This window comes from Pan paniscus, chromosome 4, assembly GCF_029289425.2.
Source record: "Pan paniscus chromosome 4, NHGRI_mPanPan1-v2.0_pri, whole genome shotgun sequence".
In the NCBI taxonomy this organism is placed as follows: domain Eukaryota; kingdom Metazoa; phylum Chordata; class Mammalia; order Primates; family Hominidae; genus Pan; species Pan paniscus.
The window spans coordinates 68,348,245-68,370,063 of record NC_073253.2 but is presented as its reverse complement, the minus strand read 5'-3'; the positions used below and the strand labels follow the sequence as shown (position 1 = coordinate 68,370,063).

The 21,819-nt window shown below is 34.6% G+C and overlaps 1 protein-coding gene across 3 annotated transcripts in view; it reads left to right on the top strand.

Moving 5' to 3' along the window:
• The window catches only part of FBXO4 (F-box protein 4), a 216,320-nt gene that overhangs the window by 55,671 nt on the left and 138,830 nt on the right, over positions 1–21,819 (top strand). The gene's annotated exons all lie outside the window — the stretch shown is intronic.

The following is a 21,819-nucleotide window of genomic DNA, read 5'->3' as shown; positions in this document are numbered from 1 at the left end:
GGAATTTTTTACAAAAATTAAGTTCCGCAGAAAAGTAGTATTAATGGGATTAGCTGTGACACAGTCTCCCAGCAGGGGGCAACACGTTGGGAATCAGAAGTAGCTGGGCAAATGCTTTTCAACTTTTTTGCCTTTGTGTCCCAGCCTTGTTAAAGTTCTGAAAAACATTCATTTTAAACTAAATTTCAACTAGTTATGAAATGATTAAACACCTTTTTTAAAAATATTCTGTCTTGGTGCCTAAGTATTCGATTTTTTTTCTGTTACATACCGAAATTTAAGAATACGTAATAATAATACATTACTGCAAAGTTATTACCCTCTATGTAAATTTTTTTTAATTGTTGAAAATGATTTCTTTTGAATTTCATTGACATCCTCATGTTTTGAAAATTGCAGGCTTTGTTGCACAAACCCTCAGTTCATGGTATTCTTACATTTTATGATTTTATGAATGCCCATTCTGTTCCCATGGAAACTTTCAGTTTTTATCTTCTAGATATTTTTAAAGCGTGTTATTTACATTGAAGGTTTTCTTATCTATAAAGTTCCAATCCAACAAATGTATTGTTTTTCTAAGTGCAAGATCTTCTGCAAATGGTTTTGTCCCTGTCTTATTTTGGGTAACCTTCTTTTTATACTCTACAGTTGTCATATATTTGTTGACATACGGTCAGATAGAGCAGCCAAGGGTTGGTGCCCCTTAGCAGCATCCTGCAATCCTATCTCCTTTATTAATACCTAAGCATACTTTTTCCACTCACTTTTTCCTTTTCTTACTCTGAAACATATACATTTCCAGAAGAGTTCATGAAAATATATTGTAGTTTAATGAGTGCTTATAAAACAAACACTTGTGTAACCTAAGTCAAAAAGTAAAACTGGCAGCATTCCAAAACACATATCCAGTCTATTCATGCCGTTCTCCCTAATTACAGTTCTATCCCTCCACCCTGGAGGTATCCCTATGTCTTAATCAATTTTGTGCTGATAGAACATCTCAGACTAGATAATTTAAAATGAACAGGAATGTATTGGTTCATGTTTCTGGAGGTAATCCATACTATAATATTTGGCTATATCATTTTCTTTTTAATATACTCTCCCATTATATGAATATTTCATAATTCATGCATGCTACTATAAGTGAACATTGAGGATGTTGACAGTTTTTCATTACTGTAAACAATGCTGCTACAAATGCATGTGTGTGGATGTATTTAGGATAAATGGTGAGTTGCACACCTTAACATTTTCCTGGTGAAACACCTCTTGGATTTTAAAATCCAAACTTCAGAATGTAGGTGTCTTTGCAATATATTACTTGCTGATGTCTTACACACACACAAAAATGTGCATTCATGCCTCCAAAGCTCAATACTACATTTTAAACAAAACAATGTGTGTGTGTTGTGAAAAAAAGGTGGGGATAAGAGTGAAATCTTGAGTTCTATTTTAAATAGCATTAAGTGTAAATGCTGTGAAAGGTATAGCTGAGAATCAATAAAGGCCATAGTACTGTGGTTACTGTATACAAAGCAACCATTTAATGAACATTTAAATCTTTTTACATCCAAACATGATTGGTTGTTATATATAGGCATTTTACTGTGAATTAGTTCTGTTTTAGAAAATTGGTTGAAGTTTTGAGTTGATATATAAAACATTATCATTTTTCTCATTTAAAATATTGAGAATTTGGTTCTCAATTAGCACTTATAGATGCCTAATTTACAGCAGTAGATATCTGATTTTAAGTGGAGTATCCTGAAATTGAAAAATGCTAAACGTAAAATGGAAATGCTGGGTCATAGATTTGTATATATCTTTACCTTGGCTAGATAATGGCAGATTGTTTTCCAAAGAGGTGGTACAAATATCCCCATCAGGTGTGTATGAGAATTCCATTTATTATATCTTCACCTGTTAACCAATTTTCCTAATATTTGAGAAAAAGTTCTGTATAACAGAAGAAAACCAGTTATAAAATATGCAAGAAATTATAGAAAATGTAATTTTACAGGCCCAAATGATATTATTAGATTAAGGGGAAAATATTAATTGGTGTCAAAACCATTAAGTAAATGATTGATGATAAACTGGTCATTGGTTAATTGTTAAAAAAAACCCTAATAGATTAGTTTTTAATCACAAGGAAAAAAGCTTATCTGTATAGTGGATGGGAAAAACAAAATAACTTAGTGTAAGAATTTATCAGTCATAGTGCCACCAATGATGGTTAACCAGATATTATGTGACATTGGGTATGATGCTACATGAAGTATACACCATCACTTTAATTGTTATTGGCAAAAATAATTTAAATTTATTAAGCTTCTAACATAATATACAATACAGAATATAGACTATAGACAGGAAATATAGGATATGGGCTAACAAGTTCAATAATAGTACGGCAAAGCAACTAGACAAATTCAGGAATATTCTACAGAATGTAATTGGCTTGGGATTTTTAAAAAGTTAGTATTATGAAAAACAGATTGTAATCAATTATAAGAAATTTAACAAATATAAAACCAAATGCAAGATTGGATCCTACATTTGATATTTGAATGGACAAATAAACTGTATGTAATATTTTTTGGGTCAACTGGGGGAATTTTGAACATAGTCTCAGCAGTAGATGAGATAAAATGTACTGAAAGAGAAAGTTACTAAAAAAACAAAATCAGATTGAGGAATGGTATGTACAATAAAATTTTATATTGATGTAAAACTAGAGAGGTGTGTGTGTGTGTGTGTGTGTGTGTGTATGTGTATAAAGACCTGGAAAGGTAAACATTAAGGTGATGAGCATTGGTGGACACTGATGGTAATTAAATTGATTCAATTAAATTCAAAAATTTCCTATAGTGCACATGTGCTGCTTCTGTAACTATACTTTTTAAAAGTACAAACAAGATAATAAAAAGTTAACCAATTTAACAGATTACTTTTTGTCAACTGATTACTTTTTAATGGAGTGTATTTCCTGCTAAGAATTAAGATATAAAAGAAAAATATTTTTGGCCTAATAATAATTCTATGCATGACTAGCATTTCATATGCTAGATAATCTTCCTGGAAATAATGATTGCCTTGATTGTTATTATAAAGACCACTCCATAGGGTCATAAATCATCTAGTGTCCTCATCTTCTTTCCTGATTATGTGCATTTTAGTATGAATCTTAAAATAGGTAAAATGTTTCTTTCTCTATTCTAGCATTTTACAGTTTTGGTTCTATCATTTTCTTCTCTGTTACATTATGTTTAGTTTATTGAAGAAATAGATTGATTAAAATAAATTACAAAGAATTTATGTACAGATGGCTGTCAATAATTGTGAATAGGTTCTTTACACTCTTACTTATTTCATTTTATAAATATGTATTTTCAAAAACATGCACATCTTCTTTCTACTCTCTTTTCAAAGCCTGGATCACAATTTCTCAGTTCTATACCCCAAAGTGATAAGAGCCTTTTATGACAAACCCACAGCTAACATCATACTAAACAGGCAAAATCTGGAAGCATTTCCCTTGAGAACATATACAAGACAAGGATGCCCACTCTCATCACTTCTATTCAACATAGTATGGAAGTCCTAGCCAGAGCAATCAGTCAAGAGAAAGAAATGAAAGGCATCCAAATAGGAAGAGAGGAGGTAAAATTATTTCCCTTTACAGAAGATATATAATTCTATACCTAAAAAACCCCATCCCATAGTCTCTGCCCAAAGGCTCTTAGAACTGACAAATCACATCAGTAATGTTTCAGGGTACAAAAATCAATGTATAAAAATTAGTAGCATTGCTATACACCAGTAGTGTCCAAACTGAGAGCCAAACCAAGAACATAATGCCATTCACAGTAGCCACGAAATAGATAAAGTACCTAGGAATATAGCTAACAAGGGAGGTGAAAGATTTCCACAATGCAAATTAAGAAACACTGCTGAAAGAAACCAGAGATAATACAAACAAATGGAAAATCAATATTGTTAAAATGACCATACTGTCCAAAGCAATGTACAAGTTCAATGTTATTCTTATCAAACCACCCATGACATTTTTCACAGAATTAAAGAAAAAACTATTCTAAAATTCATATGGAACCAAAAAAATAAGCCTGAATAGCCAAAGCAATCCTAAGCAGAAAGAACAAAGCCAGAGGCATCACATTACCCAACTTCAAACTATACTACAAGACTACAGTAACCAAAACAGCATGGTACTGGTAAGAAAATAGACACATAAAACCAATGGAACGGGCTAGAAAACCCAGAAATAAAGCCACACACATACAACCATCTGATCCTCAACAAAACTGACAACAAGCAATGGGAAAAGGACTCCTTATTCAATAAATAGTGCTGGATAACTGGCTAGCCATAAATAGAAGATGAAACTGGACCCCTTTCTTTCACCATATACAAAAATCAACTCAAAATGCATTAAAGACTTAAATGTAAGACCCAAAACTATAAAAACCCCAAGAAGAAAACCTAGGAAATCTCATTCTGGTCATATGCCTTGGCAAAGATTTCATGATGAAGACTCCAAAAGCAGTTTCAACAAAACCAAAAGTTGACAAGTGGGACTTAATTAATCTAAAGAGTTACTGCACAGCAAAAGAAACTATCAGCAAAGTAAACAGACAACCTACAAAGTGGGAAAAAATATTTTTGAAATATACATCTGACAAAGATCTAATATCTCATATTTATTAGGAACTTAAACAATAAGCAAAAACCAAACCAAACTCTTTGAAAAATGGGCAAAGGACATGAACAGACACTTCTCAAAAGACAGCATACAAGCACCCAACACGCATATTTAAAATGTTCCTCCTTACTAATCATTACAGAAATGCAAATCAAAACCACAATGAGATATTATCTCACAACAATCAGAATGGCTATTATTAAAATAGGCTCATGCCTATAATCCCAATACTTTGGAATGGTGAGGCGAGAGGATTACTTGAGCCCAGGGGTTTGAGACCAGTCTGGGCAACATGGTGAGATCCTGTTTCTACAAAAAATAATAAAAAAAACTAGCCAGATATCATGGTGCATGTCTGAGGTCCCAGCTACTCAGGAGGCTGAGTGAGGAAGATTGCTTGAACCCATGAGGTTGAGGCTGCAGTGAGTTGTGTTCATGCCGCTGCACTCCAGCCTGGGTGAGACAGTGAGATGCTGTCAAAAAAAAAAAAAAAAAAAAAAAGAAAAAGAAAAGAAAAAAGTAAAAATAACAGATGTTGTCAAGATTTCAGAGAAAAGAAAGAGAACCCTTATACACTGTTGGTGGGAATGTAAATTAGTTCAACCACTGTGGAAAGCAGTTTGGCAATTTCTCAAGGAACTTAAAACAGGACTATCATTTGATCCAGCAATCCCATTACTTTTTACACATTCAATCTTTTGTTGCTATTGTCATTCTTTTTACTTTTACATATGCTATTAATACATAACGGGTTGATAATGGGTTAAAGCTAATATTTTTGCTTTAAATAGCTGATTATCTTTTAGACCCATTAAAATTCTGCCTGAAAAATTTTCTTTAACATTTATGTAGTATATAAACCTGGTGGCAATGAATTCTCCTAGTTTTTGTTTGTTTTAGAAAGTCTTTATTTTTCTATTTGAAAGATATTATTACTAGGGATAGAATTCTGGGTTGAGAATTTTTCTTTTTCAGCACTGTAAAGCTAGACTAGTGTCTTCTGGCTTGCATCATCCCTCTAATTGTTATCTTTCTTTCTCTGTATGTATGTATCCTCCTTTTTCTTTTGTTGTCTCAACACTTCTTCTTTGTCTTTTGCTTTCAGCAGTTTGAAGATGGTATCTTTGGTCTGGGGTGTGTACGTTTGTGTAATTATCTTTCCTGGTGTTCTCTGAGCTTCTTGAAACTGTGGTTTGGTGTCTGTCATCAATTTTGGAGAATTCTTGGCCTTTTTCCTTCAAGTATTTCTGTTGCCTTTTTCTCTACTTCTGTTTCTAGAATTTCAATTACATGTATGTTAGATGGTTTGATATTGTTCCACAGCTCTTGGATGCTCTCTTCTTGTTTTTTGTTTGTTTATTTGTTTGTTTTTTTTTTGGGATGTTTTTTTCCCAAGTATGTTTTTCTCTTTGTGTTTCAGTCGAGTAATATCTGTCAATCTATTTTTAAGTTTACTAATTCTTTTGCTAGATTCTTGTAAGTCTACTAATGACTCAGTTGAAGGCATGCTTTGTCACTGTTATTGTGCTATTTGTTTCTAACATTTCCATTTGATTCATTCTTGTTGTTTCCATCCTTCTGCTGAAATTAGCTGCCTGATCCTGCATGTTGTTCACCTTCTCTCTTAGAACTTTAAAACATATTAATCAAATTTATTTTAAATTTCCTGTCATTTAGTTTCAACATCTGCATCATATCTGAATCTGGTTCTGGTGATTGCTTTTTTGCTTGGTAGTGTGTGTATGCATGTGTGTTTTATTTTCCTTACTTTTTGTATTCCTCATCATTTTTTGTTAAATACTAGTCATGTTACGTAGGAAAGAATGGTTTTTATTTCTGGAAGTGGGTGTATCCTTTTATACTGTTAGGCCTTTAGTGTCAGGGATTGAGTTAATCTATTTAGGAGGCAGGCTGAGTTTGAAGTGTGTTTCTGCTATGGCCCCAGTGCCATTCTGCAGTAGCTGCAGTTCCTACCTTCAGGCCAGTGCCATAAAAGTTGATTCTTAGGACTCTTGCCAGGCTTTTTCATGAGTGCTGGTGGGGTCTATGGAGAAAAGGTGAGAACTTTACTTTCATCTGCAATCCCTAGCACTCTATGGTCTCTCACTAACCCACACTTAGCTTCTATTAATTTATTAACAATTCTAGCTGAATTATTCTTAATGACATCTGGCTGTGTCTGCCCCAGGGAAGCAAGTGCTTACATCTCAGCTCTTTCTGCTAGAATTGTCTTTCTATAGAGTTAAGACTAATTAATTGATGTATGAGCTCAGCTCTCTGATTTAAGAATTTGCCCAGCATATGTTGTTAGAATGAGATCTCTCTAATCTACAGTAGAAGCCAGAATTTATTAGACTCCATTGTTGCTTTGTTATACTGAAGCAAGAGATCTAAAGTAAGTTTGCTCAATAGAAAGAATATTGTGTGTATTAATGAGAGACTGGTTAACTATATTAGAGTATATATGGTATATAGTTCTATTACTAATCTTATCTTACAGAGGAGAAAATAAGGCTCTGAAGGGCTAAAAATTGTACAGAACCATTCAATAGTAAGTGATAAGCTGGTACCTCACTATACTAAACTACGTTTCTTATTATTAGCTTTTAAAAACTTGTGGCAAAATATTCATAATATAAAATTTAACATCTTAACCATTGTTAAGTATATAGTTTAGTAGTGTTACCTACATTCACATTTTATAAACTTTTTTGATCTGGACACTACAATTAAACTTAGTGTGTTAGGCTGTTTTTGCATTGTTATAAAAAAATACCTGAATCTGGGTAATTTATAAAGAAAGGAGATTTAAATGGATCATGGTTCTGCAGGCTGTATGAGAAGCATGGTGCCAGCATCTGCTTGGCTTCTAGTGAGGCCTCAAGAAGCTTACAATCGTGGTGGAAGGAGACAAAGACACAGCATGTCACATGGTGAGAGTGGGAGCAAGAAAGAGTGAGGGGAGAGGTTCCATGCTCTTTGAAATAACCAGATCTCACATGAACTACCAGAATGAGAACTCACTCATCACCAAGGGGACAGTGCTAAGCCATTCATGAAGGATTTGTTTCTATGATCGAAACATCTCCCACCAGGCCCCACGTCCAACTTTGGGGATTACTTTTCAACTTGAGATTTGGAGGGGAAAAATGTCCAAACTATATCATTCATCCCCTGACCCACCAAATCTCATGTCCTGCTCACATTTCAAAATAGAATCATGCCTTTGCAATAGTTTCCCAAAGTCTTAACTTGTTCCAGACTTAACTTAAAAGTTCCAAAGTTCAAATCCAAAGTTTCATCTGAGACTCAAGGCCAAGTTCCTTCCACTGATGAACCTATAAAATCAAATACAAATCAAAGAAATCACTTTCTTCTAAGATAAGATGGTATTATAGGCATTGAGTAAACATTTCCATTCCAAAAGGGAGAAATTGGCGAAAAAGAAAGGGGTAATAGGCCCCATGCAAGTCTGGAACCCAGCAGGGCAGGTGTTAAATCTTAAAGCTCCAAAATAATCTCCTTTGATCCCATGTCCTGCATCCAGAGCACACTGGTGCAAGGGGTGGGTTCCCAAGGCCTTGGGCAGCTCTGCTTCTGTGGCTTTGCAGGGTGAAGCCCCTGTGGATGCTGTCATGAATTGGAGGTGTGTACCTGCAGGTTTTCCAGGCTCAGGATGCAAGCTGCCCATGACTAACATTCTGGAGTCTAAAGGGCAGTGGCCTCCTTTCCACAGCTCCAGTAGGCCATGTCTGTGTGGGGGCTCTAGCTCCACATTTCCTCTTCACACTGCCCTAGTAGAAATTCTCAGTGAGGGATACAGCCCTGTTAACAGGATTCACATCCTGTGAAATCTAGGAGAAAGCTGTCAAGCCTCCTTCATGCCTGCATTCTGTGTGCCTGCCACTTAACACTATATGGAAGCTAGTAAATCTTGTGGCTTGTGACCTTCAAAGCTGTGGCTCAAGCTGTACCTGGGTCCTGTTGAGCTAGAGCTGCTGGGATGTGGGGAGCAGTGTTCTGAGACTGAGCAGGGCAATGGGGCCCTGGATCTGGCCCCCCAAACCATTCTTTCCTCCTAGGCCTATAAACCTGTGATGTGAGGGGCTGCCTTGAAGACTTCTGCAATGCCTTTGAAGTCTTTTTCCCATTGGTCTTAGATATGAGCACTTGGCTCCCTTTTAGTCATACTAATATCTCTAGCAAGTGGTTCCTCCACAGCCTGCTTGTATTCCTCTCCTGAAAATGCTTTTTTTTCTCTGCCACATGGCTAGCTTGCAAATTTTCCAGAGTTTTACACTCTGCTTCCCTTTTAAATATAAGTTTCAACTTTAAGTCATTTATTTGTTCCCATATCTGATTGCAGGCTGTTAGAAGCAGCCAGACTAACTCTTGAACATTTTGCTGCTTAAAAATTTCTTCTGCCAGTTACTCTGTCATCACTGTTAAGTTCAAACTGCCACAGATCCCTAGACTCTGGACACAAGGCAACCAAGATCTTTGCTAATGCATAACAAGTGTGACCTTTGCTCAAATTCCTAATAAATTTCTCTTTTCCATCTGAGACCTCCTTAGCCTGGCCTTCACTGTCCATATTTCTCAAAAAACTCCTGACCTCAGGTGATCTGCCTACCTCAGCCTCCCAAAGTGCTGGGATTACAGGCATGAACCACCACGCCTGGTCGCTGTCCATATTTCTATCAGAATTTTGGTTACAATGATTTAATCATTCTCTAAAATATTCCAAACTTTTCCTCATCTTCTTTTCTTCTTCAGTGCCCTCCAAACTCTTCCAACCTCTGCCCATTGCTCAGCTCCAAAGCTGCTTCCACATTTTCTGGTATCTTTATAGTAATGCCCCACTTCTGGCACTAAGTTTCTATATTAGTCCATTCTTGTGTCTCTATAAAGGAATAGTTAAAACTGGGTCATTTATAAAGAAAACAGGCTTAATTAGCACACAGTTCTGCAGTCTGAATGGGAAACATTGTGCCAACATCTGCTTGGCTTCTGGTGAGGGCCTCAGGAAGCTTACTATCATGGCCTAAGTTGATGGGAAGCCAGCATGTCACATGGTGAGAGTGGAAGCAAGATACAGATGGGGAGATGCCATGCTCTTTTAAACAACCACATCTCTTTTGAACTATAAGAGCAAGAGCTCACTCATCACCACTTTGTAAAGGGGATGGCGTAAAACCATTTATGAGGGATCTACCCCTGTGAAAAAAACATCTTGCACCAGGTCACACCTCCAACATTGGAGATTATATTTCAACATGAGGTTTGGAGGGAACAAACATTCAAACTCTATTACTTAGAAAATTATAAAAGTACTAAAAACACAATAACAAACACATTGTTTAAAAAAGTGTGAAATGAAGAAAATATAGAAAGAAGAAAACAGAAAAGCATTTATAATATCTAAACCCAGATAGAACCACTTTAAACATTTTGGTAAGTGGTTTTTTTAGGGTTCTTTCTAAATATTTAAGTTTGTATGTATTTCTTAAGTAGTATTCTGAAAATAACTTTTGAATGACACTTTGTTCAACCTACTAAACTTCAACTGATACTGTGTTAGATGGTGTTGGCTTTATTTAGTGGCCAAGTTTTTCTCATATATAATCTGTAGACACCTAACTTTCCCCAATTTTTTCTTTCAAAATGAAATAAACATATATTTTTATTCATTAAAAAAACTTAAGCTCAAGTCTTTTACATTTATTTTTATTTGATTTAAATTTGTGGACTTTGACCAAGATTCCAAACTCCTGAGTTTACTTTTAATCTTCACTCCATCATACATCATGCTTCTATTCTTGGAACTTGGTGTTGAGGGCAAAGCCCTCTTGACACATTCCATGAGAGCCTTAATTCTATTGGGATAAAGGTATTGATCCTCTTAAGCAGGCATCAGCAATTTTTGTTTTTTTTGTAAAACGCTAGATGGTAAATTTTTTCAGCCTTGTAGACTGTGTAGTCTTTTTACAGGCAATGCATAAATGAGCATTAATGTTTTGCAATAAAGCTTTATTTCAAAAAGTTTAAGCAGTGCCTGGATTTTGCCTCTATATCTTAGTTTGTGGCCCACTACTCTCAAGGTAAGATTGGTTAATTGGTGTGAATCTGCATAATACTGTTGCCATCCAGACAACCATAAGTCATAGAACTCTCTCAAGTTGTTGGATTAAAGTCTTCAGTTAGGATTGTGTTCTTCAGTACTCCAGAGGTCTTGTTGCCTCTCATTATTAAAAGGTGACAAGCTATCCACATTTCTTATGTCTCTGCCTTTATCACTTATTTCTACCCAGTGTTAATTATGTTGCTTGAAGTAGTACAGCTATAGTGCACAATCATATCTACCACTAATTATGTTATTAAAATTCTCAAAACTATACCCCCTCATTAACTGTGTGTTAGCAAATGTTTAACAATCACCTCTCAGGAAAAGACAAACAAACCTTAATTTGTGGTGTTTGATGATATCTGTGGTTCAACCACTCCCAACATGGCCAGTTTCAAACTACCAACATGACATCACTCAATGTGGAGGTAGGAAGGGATGAACACAATGGCTTTCCTGAGCCAGTGCAAGTTGGTGCCAGCATACCACTGTTAAGCTCAGCAAGTCCCCTGGCATGGCTAGAACGTGTCCTTGGTTTTTGGTTACTATTTCTATTTCCAGAAACTACAACCTTAAATTCTGAGGCTTTCTATTATCCAGGAAGTCTGCAACAACAACATGCTTCACCCTTCTGCTAAAGTGTATCCTATCTTATTGCTAAAGACTTCAGGTACATTTAAAATGATCCTATGCCCTTCACAGACTTTCTTTCTGCTTTCAAAAATACCACCAGAGGCTTAATTATAACAATTTGTGATAAGCCTACATGAATCAATCTAAAGACAAAACAAAACAAAGAGATGCATCAATCTATTTTGCAGTTAAAACTTGTTTGTAATAGCCAGGAGGTCAGTCTGTCCTAACCTGGGGGCTTAGTGCAAACTTAATATAGGCATAGTCTTAAGAGTCTTAAGAGTTATTAATTCCAGTCTTTTTAGGGAACGAAGAGACTGAGCCACTCATGGTAACGTTAAAGTAAAAAGCTTTGGGGGGTATGTGTTAAATAAAAAAATTACAGAATCTATTCATCAAGACTTTTGACTGAGAACTAAAATACTAAGAGACAAGGAAGTTTCATAGAAAGTCTCCAGTATATATTCAGGATAACATTTGGAATAATGAATTTTAGTGAGCAAACGTATAGGTTAATACTTTCTTGTGTTATCATTTCTCCATATTCCAGGATGAAATGAATAAAAAAGGATAGAAAGAATCTTGAAGTTAATTAATTTCTCATTCCTTACTCAGTTTTCTTTAATCTCCATATAGCACACTATCACCAATTTATCAACATTCTTCTAAAGGAGGAAATTGGAACATAAAACACATCCTTATGATAAATAAAAGCATACAGGCAGGAGTTGTAAATTATTTAAACTTTCTTAGTGATTGTGATTCCAAAACATTCCTAAGTGAACTGTTATTGCTATTAATCACCTTTATAGCCAATAAATTACGTTTTATGTTTTTTTGTGCCAAATGTATGCATCCCTTTCTCTGTGAATTAAAGAGCATTTACTTAGATTTATCCAATAGCATCTTAAATATATGAGAACCATTTTAGGTTACACTTTAGCTACCTGTGTATTTTTTTTTGTTTCTTTTAACCCAAGTATTTTTTTTTCTGAGATAAAAAGAATATATGCTCATTATTAAACAATTGGAAAATATAGACAAGATTTATAAATAAAACTGAACAATCAGCTGTAACCCTAACACTTGTAGAGAACTACTGCTAACATTCATAGTATGTCATTTAGACATTTTCTATACACATAAATATTATTAAAAATTGGAAATACGCTCTCTATACAGTTTCAAATACTAACATCCTCACTAGATATATATGAGCCTTTCCCTGTACTGTAAAATATTTCAATTCTGTAATTTTTATCTGCTGAGTCATAGTCTATCATATGGATATCATTACAATTCCTTAATCCTGTATATATAATTTAAAATCCAAATAGCTATGAAAAGTATCTTTGTAACTCATTTGGTGGCACCTGAGCTGGTTTGATTTAATTTGGTGGCAAGATTCAACTGAACTGATTTGAGGCTATTAATTAATTTATCCCAGTTAGAGTGAGATATTTCACAACCAAAATATTAACAAGATTGATTATGAAGTATTGCCTGAAACCTTCAGGGGTTCAGTATATGCATTCTAAAGTTTTTTTTTTTAATGGTAAATTTAAAAAAAAACCTTCCAACAGTCCAAAATAGAAGATTATGGATTTTTTGTGTTTGGATTTTTTTCTTTTTATTGCTAATATTTCAAGGAACATTTATATGGAGAAATCTTTTGCACACTTTGTATTATTTCTATAACGTATACTCTACTGAATAAAAAGAAAATATGTGAACATTGTTAAGGCTATAGTTTTTCAATTATTTGCCAGAAATCTTTTCTACCAGTGGTGTATGAAACTGCTCAGCCTATGACATCCTCTCTTGGTTTAATAATTAAAAAATTTATTTGGTAGGTGTCCTCTAATTTCTTTTTTTTTGTTTTTTGGGGTTTTTTTTTTTTTGCTTTTTTAATATATATATTTTTATTGTACTTTAAGTTCTAGGGTACATGTGCACAATGTGCAGGTTTGTTACTTATGTATACATGTGCCATGTTGGTGTGCTGCACCCATTAACTCGTCATTTAGCATTAGGCATATCTCCTAATGCTATCCCTCCCCCCTCCCCTCACCCCACAACAGTCCCTGGTGTGTGATGTTCCCCTTCCTGTGCCCAAGTGTTCTCATTGTTCAATTCCCACCTATGAGTGAGAACATGCGGTGCTTGGTTTTTTGTCCTTGCAATAATTTGCTGAGAATGATGGTTTCCAGCTTCATCTACGTCCCTACAAAGGACATGAACTCATCATTTTTTATGGCTGCATAGTATTCCATGGTGTATATATGCCACATTTTCTTAATCCAGTCTATCATTGTTGGACATTTGGGTTGGTTCCAAGTCTTTGCTATTGGGAATAGTGCTGCAATAAACATACGTGCTCATGTGTCTTTATAGCAGCATGATTTATAATCCTTTGGGTATATACCCAGTAATGGGATGGCTGGGTCAAATGGTATTTCTAGTTCTAGATCCCTGAGGAATCGCCACACTGTCTTCCACAATGGTTGAACTAGTTTACAGTCCCACCAACAGTGTAAAAGTATTCCTATTTCTCCACATCCTTTCCAGCACCTGTTGTTTCCTGACTTTTTAATGATCGCCATTCTAATTTCATTGCTGTTTTAATTTGCATCTATTTGATGAATAATGAGCTTAAAATTTATTTATTTTTTGTTATATATCTGTATCACTTCTGTTGGTAGTCAGTCCTTTGCTCATTTTTCTATTGGGTTGCTAACATTGAAAAAAATTATTTATATAAATATTTATTTACAAAATCATATCTATCTGTATTGTTGATGCCAAATAGTCTAATTTGCCTACTAATTCTGTTTGTGATAATTGATGTAGTCAAATTTATTGATTTTGCAATTATGTATTTTTTTATTATTATTATACTTTAAATTCTGGAGTACCTGTGCAGTATGCACTGTTTTGTTACATAGGTATACACGTGCCATGGTGTTTTGCTGCACCCATCAACCCGTTATCTACATTAGGTAATTCTCCTAACGCTATCCTTCCCCTAGTCCCCCACCCCCTCAACAAGCCCTGGTGTGTGATGTTCCCCTCTCTGTGTCCATCTGTTCTCATTGTTCAACTCCCATTTATGAGTGAGAACATGTGGTGTTTGGTTTTCTGTTCTTGTGTTAGTTTGCTGAGAATGATGGTTTCCAGCTTCATCCATTTCCCTGCAAAGGACGTGAACTCATCCTTTTTTATGGCTGCATAGTACTCCATGGTGTATATGTGCCTAATTTTCTTTATCCATTCTATCATTGATGGGCATTTGGGTTGGTTCCAAGTCTTTGCTATTGTGAATAGTACCACAATAAACATACGTGTGCATGTGTCTTTATAGTAAAATGATATATAATCCTGTATTTTATTTTTAAAGGAGTGATACCTATATTGTATAACATACTCTGTATCGTCTATATGATACAAATTAAATGAGTGTATAATTAATGTCCTTTATATGCTAATTTTTGCCTACCAAATTTGCTAAAATATGAAGGAGGGGTTATTATGCACTTCTAATACTGTCAACTTTATTTCTGTCAACTTTAGCATTTTCTGTCAACTTTATCATTTCTGTCAACTTTAGCATTTTCTAATTTTCATATTTGCTATTGTGAGAGCATTATTCAGTAAACAAGTTTTGTGATAGTCATCATTTTATTATGAATTGAAATGTTTTTCAACATAAATTGATTTTCCTTATATAACTTAATTATTTGCCTGAATTTTTTCTTGGTCTTTTCCTAAATGTCTTGGCCCATCACTTTTCTTTTAACTTATCTGTGCTATTTTGTTTAATTTTTTTTAGGCAAACTGATTTTGTGTTGAATTTAAGCCATTGCAATTGCTATGTCTGCTCATTATATTTCTCTTTGATTCTTTTGTTAATAATTATGTGATACTTCTCCTTTTCAGTTTTTAAAAATATGTCATATGTTGCTCCAGTATTTGTGATAGTAAATGACCTATTTGAAAATTTTACTAGTGTTATATTTAAATTATATATTTTTTAGTTTTTAATTGTCAGACTCAATACTTAAATATTATCATTTGAGTCCCCATGGTGTAAATCTCATTATTTGGCCACACTTTATTTCCCTTCTGTTTATCATACCTCTGCCTATCATCATTGCTAATATAATTTCATATGTTCTTCTCATAATACAGCCTATCAGGACAGAGATAGTGAATAAAACTATCTAGTATATAAAAAATAGTAAATCAAATAGTAAATAAATATAGTAACCCCCATTAGATAATATGAGGTTACTATTCATTTTAATTAGCAAATTTTATCCATGGCATTTGTAATAGTTTCTAACAATCAGCTTCCTGTCAATTTTAGTTTTTAGTGTTGCTATTATTTTATATTTTGTGTTTTTATAAGTATTTTACTTGGAAAATGAAAAAAGAGAACTTAGTCAATCTGATAATGTTAGCTAGATGCAAAGTAAAATCTTTCAAATTTACTTTATGCAGACTAAATAATTCACCTCCACTTCTTTAAATTAACTCTCTAGAGCTCAAAAAGTGATGTTAAATGTGGCAAGAGTTAGAGGGGTAGCTCAGCTAGGGTTGTAGTTATTTGTGGTAGTTGGTCATGTGTTATATTACAGGGACATAAGGGCTCACTCTCTGACGTCTCACTTATACTCTTGGGCTTTGGATCATCTTTCTTTCTGAGGAGGTGTCAGGACATTTTCCTTTATGTCAGAAACAATTAGCTCCATACTTTTCTTCCCTTGTTTTCTCTGCTCTACAGAGCAACAGATCTCATTCCTCATTTGGCCAGGAGTGTATGAAGATAAGCCCCGCAAATTTTTGTATTTTTGGCAGAGATGGGGTTTTACCATCTTGGCCAGGCTGGTCTCAAAATCCTGACCTCGAGTGATTCGCCCACCTCGGCCTCCCAAAGTGCTGGGGTTACAGGTGTGAGCCACCCTGCCCAGCCCAGCTTTCCTTCTATGCATGAAAACTCCAGGGTTGATGTGTTTCTGTCTCTGTTGACACCCTGAGCTGCATGGAGGGACTTTTTATTCTCAAATGTATTCGGTATTTTTCCTTCTTGCTGTCAGTACACAACTTCAGTCTGATTCTCTCCAAGTTGGGTTCTCTGCAATAGAGAGCTTCTATCTACCCTACTTCTCAATTTCTCATATTGTGATAGATCCAACCTTCATTATTTCTTGCCTAGATTGGACAACAAAATCCTCTTTACAAATATCCCTGCATTCAGTCTCACACACTTTTTTCCAAGCTCTTCTCCAAACATCCAGCCTTGTGATTTTTCTATCGTCAAATCAGAGTATACCATTATCCTACTAAATATTCTAAATGTTTCCCATTGCCTTCAAGGGGATGGTTTAGCCAAATGCATAATTCCCTTCACATTCTCATACTAAACCATCTCTTTATTAACTTATTCAACAGAGCCTAGAACATTATATTTGCTAAATGAATATTTTCAGGCAATATGAGTAAATATTTGTGGATTTGCTGATGGTAAATATTCTGTTCAGGTGCAACATTGAAAGAAATAGGATTACAAGGCACAGGTAAACAAAGCTAGTAATAGAAAAGCAGCAATGTCAGAAAGTAGTTTCCAATTTACTTCCTGGAATCTTTATAATTACTAAGGGATGGTTCCTATTTAAAATAAAGTTTAAAGAATGAAAAGAAAATTTTCAGGTTTGGTGAGGTAGTAGAAAGGAAGAATATAGGCTTAGTGTTAGAGTCTGTGCAGGAGAGAGGTGAAGTGTGCTTTTAAGGAAGTCAGCCTGCGTTATAATTTTGACTTTTTCACTTACTAACTTGGGAGAATTACCTAACTTCCTTGAGATTTGGTTTTCTTGGCTAAATGGTTATTACTAGAATCTACCTTATAAGCTGAAAACTAACCCAGCTCATTTAAGAGCTTAACATCATAAGCTTTCAGTAAAATATAAACTGTTAGCTTTTTGCTAACTTTGTAAAAGACAGTTGAATGACATAAGCCATTAGCTGTTCCTTAGTCTACAGGAAAACTGTAGAGAAAATAAGCCATTTTATACTCATTGATTTCAAATTTTCTATTTAAAATTTCCGACTCTTGTCTTTTTTCCCTTAGAGTGAAAGATTAGAAATTTGACTCATAAAATACACTTCAAACTCAGAATTCACTTGTGGTAGTAATAATCATTGAAACTGTAACTTAAAAAATAAATTTAGAAAGTATTGCATAAGGCTAGATAAGAGCAGTCCCCATCCTTGAGGTAGTTCAAAGATAATTTAAAGGCAGGTTCCACCTCCATTGTGATATAAAAGCCCTCATTTCACTTAAAATTTTTTTCTGGTCCTACTCTCTATTTTCCTTGCCTCTAGGCTCCACTGTTTGGCCCCATTCAAAGCAAGATTTACCATCTTTTTGACTGAGAGAGAGAGGAAAAAAAACAAATCCAAGCCCCACAACAACTATTGACTGTAAAATTGCTTTCACTTGGAGGCACAGGTGGAGCAGGTGGAGAAAAGATATAAAAACAAAGAAGGATTGAGTTATTTTCAGAGAATTTATTGGTTTAAGGACACATCTAGCCTACTATTCACTTTCTTCCGTTCTGAAACATAATTGAATTTCAATGAGCTTTAGGACAAAGAACAAAATGTGATGCTACCGTTTGTATTTATGTACTAAACACAGAGGGCACTTCAAAGGAGTGTTCCCTTTCTCCAAATCATTTGTTTGGGATGTTTATGTGAACTTTTGAACTTTGTTCTTTCACTCAAGTGCTAACCTGAGGCAAGATAGCACAAAGACCCCAAATTATGATATTATTACCTCTCAGAATGCATAACACCACAAAAATGCAAACATGTTCTAAATACAAGGAGAAGGTTTGTGAATTCTCAAAAAACTTCTGTTATTCCTTTTCTCATGCAAAAAAATAAGACAGGTTTTAGGTGGATAAAACAACAGAATTCTAGAATTTATATAAATTGTTGTGATTTGTTTTTATTTTCATTGTTGTTGCCTTAATGTGGAAATGTTACAGTCATCCTGCTGTTTATAGAGAACAAAATGTCCTCTAGTTTAAATCCATTTAGCTTTAATGCCTGAGTTCAGATTCATGCAAGTAAATGCTACATTCTGACTAACTAGAAAATGATGAAACAAATAACACACAGGAGTTTGTTTATGAATATGCTATTATCTAAGAATAAACAGTGTTTTTACAGAAAAATCAGACCTTTAAGATTGCAATCTTAATGAGAGGCAATTAGACTTGGTTTTCTTAGAGATTATAACATTATGTTCATTTAGAAAGCTTTATCTTAAGTAAAATGGAAATAATAAATATTAATTTCATTGTAATATAATGCAACCATCTCTCTTCTGAACTTGACTTCTCAGTTTCTGGCCCTTCTCAAATTTCTTTAACCACCAATGTTGAACTGACCTCCCCTAACCTGGGAAGTTAAATAATTTTTCAAAGGATATGATCAAATCTCTGTTCCTGCATGCCTACATATATCTATTTTCAGTTGGGGTGTTCTCAAATTTCTAAGTTCAGTTTAGGCACTGAAATACCTTAGAAATGAAAAACCATAGAGAAGGGTAATTGTAATAAGCTCCTTGTGAGGAATATTACTGTAGAGAAATGATCTTAACATTTTCCTGAAATTTACACAAGCCTGCGTGGCATCTCATTACAATGCCTTTTTGCAGCATGAATGTATTGAAAACTAGGGTATATGCTAAGAATATTCAAGTTTCAAATTAACTAATGAAACATTTGCTTGTGTGCATTTTTCCATCTTCCTGTAATTGAAAGTAATGGCAAAATTCACAATTACTTTTTTACCAACCTGATAATAAGCTCATCAAAGGCATTCTTCATTTCTATTACAGTATTTTTAATCTTCAGCATTTCATTTTGGTTCTTTCTTAGGATTTCCATCTCTCTCCATACATTACTTGTCTGTTCTTGTATGCTGTCCACTTTATCCACTAGAGCTTTACCATATTAATCATAGTGGTTTTAAATTCCTGGTTTGATAATGCCAATGGCCCTGCCATATCTGATTCTGGCTTTGATGCTTACTCTGGCTCTTCAACTTGTGTTTTTTGCTTCTAGTATGTCTTGTAATTTTTTCTTGACAGTGAGAAAAGATGTAATAGGTAAAATGAACTGTAACACACGGCTTTTAGTAATATGGTGGTAACGTGGGGGGATAGAAAATGTTGTATAGACCTATGTTTAGGTCTTAGTCTTTAGTGAGCCAGTACCTCTGGATTGTGAACTTCACATGTCCTTCTCATTCCCCAACCACCTTGTGTGGCACAGGATAGCTAAAGTGGGCTAGAGTTGGGTATTTTCCTTTCCCTAGGTCAGTTAGATTGTGGGAAATAGCAGGTTAGGCTCTGGTTAAATAGTTTCTACTGAGGCCATATCTTTTTAGGAAGAAGGGAATGCTCTTCATCTTTCTTGAAGGGTATACTTAAAAATGATTCATTTTTCCTTTCCCCTGCTCAAAGTATGAGGATGTTTTTCTATGATATTCACTGTGAGAACATGGTAGAGCTCCAGGAAGTAGAACTCACAAAAGTGTTGGGGCGTTGATGACTGGGACCCATGGATGTTTTAAATTCTCAGGCTTGTCTGCATTGAGACTCCAGCAATTATTCATCAACTACAGTTTAGGTTTTCCTACCCTGGCACTGGGTTTCATGGAGGTTGCGGCTCCTGAGTTTCTGGTTTGATGAGCTCTGTGATTCTCTTTATTCACCTGTCAGTCTTTCCAGTTGGGGTGTAGCAGTTTGCTCTATGATCTCACTTCTCTTAGGATCTAATAAGAGTTGTTGACATTTTGGTTTATTCAGCTTTTACCTGTGTTCAGGACAGAGTGATGACTTTCAAGCTTCTTACACTGCTTCACCAAAACTCAGAAATAATTTTGATTTTAAAATATATTTATCCAAAAGACCAAAAAAGATATAGAAGATCTGAAAACAAAATTATCAAGCTGACTTAACAAAGCTGTGGAAAGCACTTAACCACAAATGACAGAATTCACTTTCCTTCTAAGGCACATAAATGCTTAGCAAAATTTAGATCATAATGTAAGCTGAACAAATTTCAAATAATTGAAGTCATTTGGGGCATGGTTTCTGATCACAGTTGAATAAGTTCAATATTTAAGAAAAAAACGGCCACAATGATGTTAATATTGAACACAATACCAGTGAACCTGATATATCCCTTTTACCCTAAAGAATTTCCAGTTTGCCTTAGCAGGGTAGCTTGTAAATTAATTAGATATTATCATTGATATACTTAATAAGAAATGCTTATGAAAAAGTAGATTCAAATGTCAGCAGTCAAGGGGTGACTAATTTCTGTGTAAGTAAACATATATGTATAATTAATGTAATTAAGTTTACAGTGGCATTTTAAAGCCAAAATAACTATTAATTCAGAACTTAGCATAGAACTTGGCAATCTAAATTATTTTATGATAAAAATAATAAATATATTCCTTTACGATCTTAGCAAGTTACTGTAGAGAAAGATGAGAAAAAGCATTCAGTTGCAAAAGTTATTACTGTAATCTAGGTAATTTACTTTAAAGCTCCCTTTGTATACATGAAAATATATTTGCCTTGGAATATTATTGCAGATCCAATTAAACAGTTTGAAGATCAGAGTGTGCACCCAATTAAAAGATCAGCAGTAGTCAGTTGCTCTATATGCTTACTGTTATTTCTTTATTATATTTATCGAATTGCTCCAGTCAAAGATGTCTACCCTGTAATGATTTGCTAATTCAAGAAGTATCATCCCAAAATAGCTCCCCATTGCTTCCCCTATCATCTGCTCCTTATTCATCCTAGTTCAAACATTCCACCTTAGATTCAGACCAAAGATTACTAATCAAATGCTTATAATTATGAAGCATATTATTGGCTACATGACTGCTGGGTCTATTTAGCAGTTTAAGATTTTGCATAAATTTCACCAAAACTAGGGCAGGGGAAATACGGCAGGGACCGAATATATGCCTGGTGGATGCACATTGATTTTAGAGGGACCTAGTGGATTCTGACAGTTATCTGTGAAGTAGGATTTAGACCTGGGGTGCATCTTGAGTCCTTCCTTTAATTCGTACAATAATACCATCATCATAAAGCTACATTCATAATTTTAATATATTACTAAATAATTTACATCTCACACAGATAAGTTTCCAATTTCAATGAATCTCTTTTGATCTTTTGACTCATTCAATGATTGCATTTTTGAGATCCTATGTATCCCATGCACTAAAACTGAATGTTAAA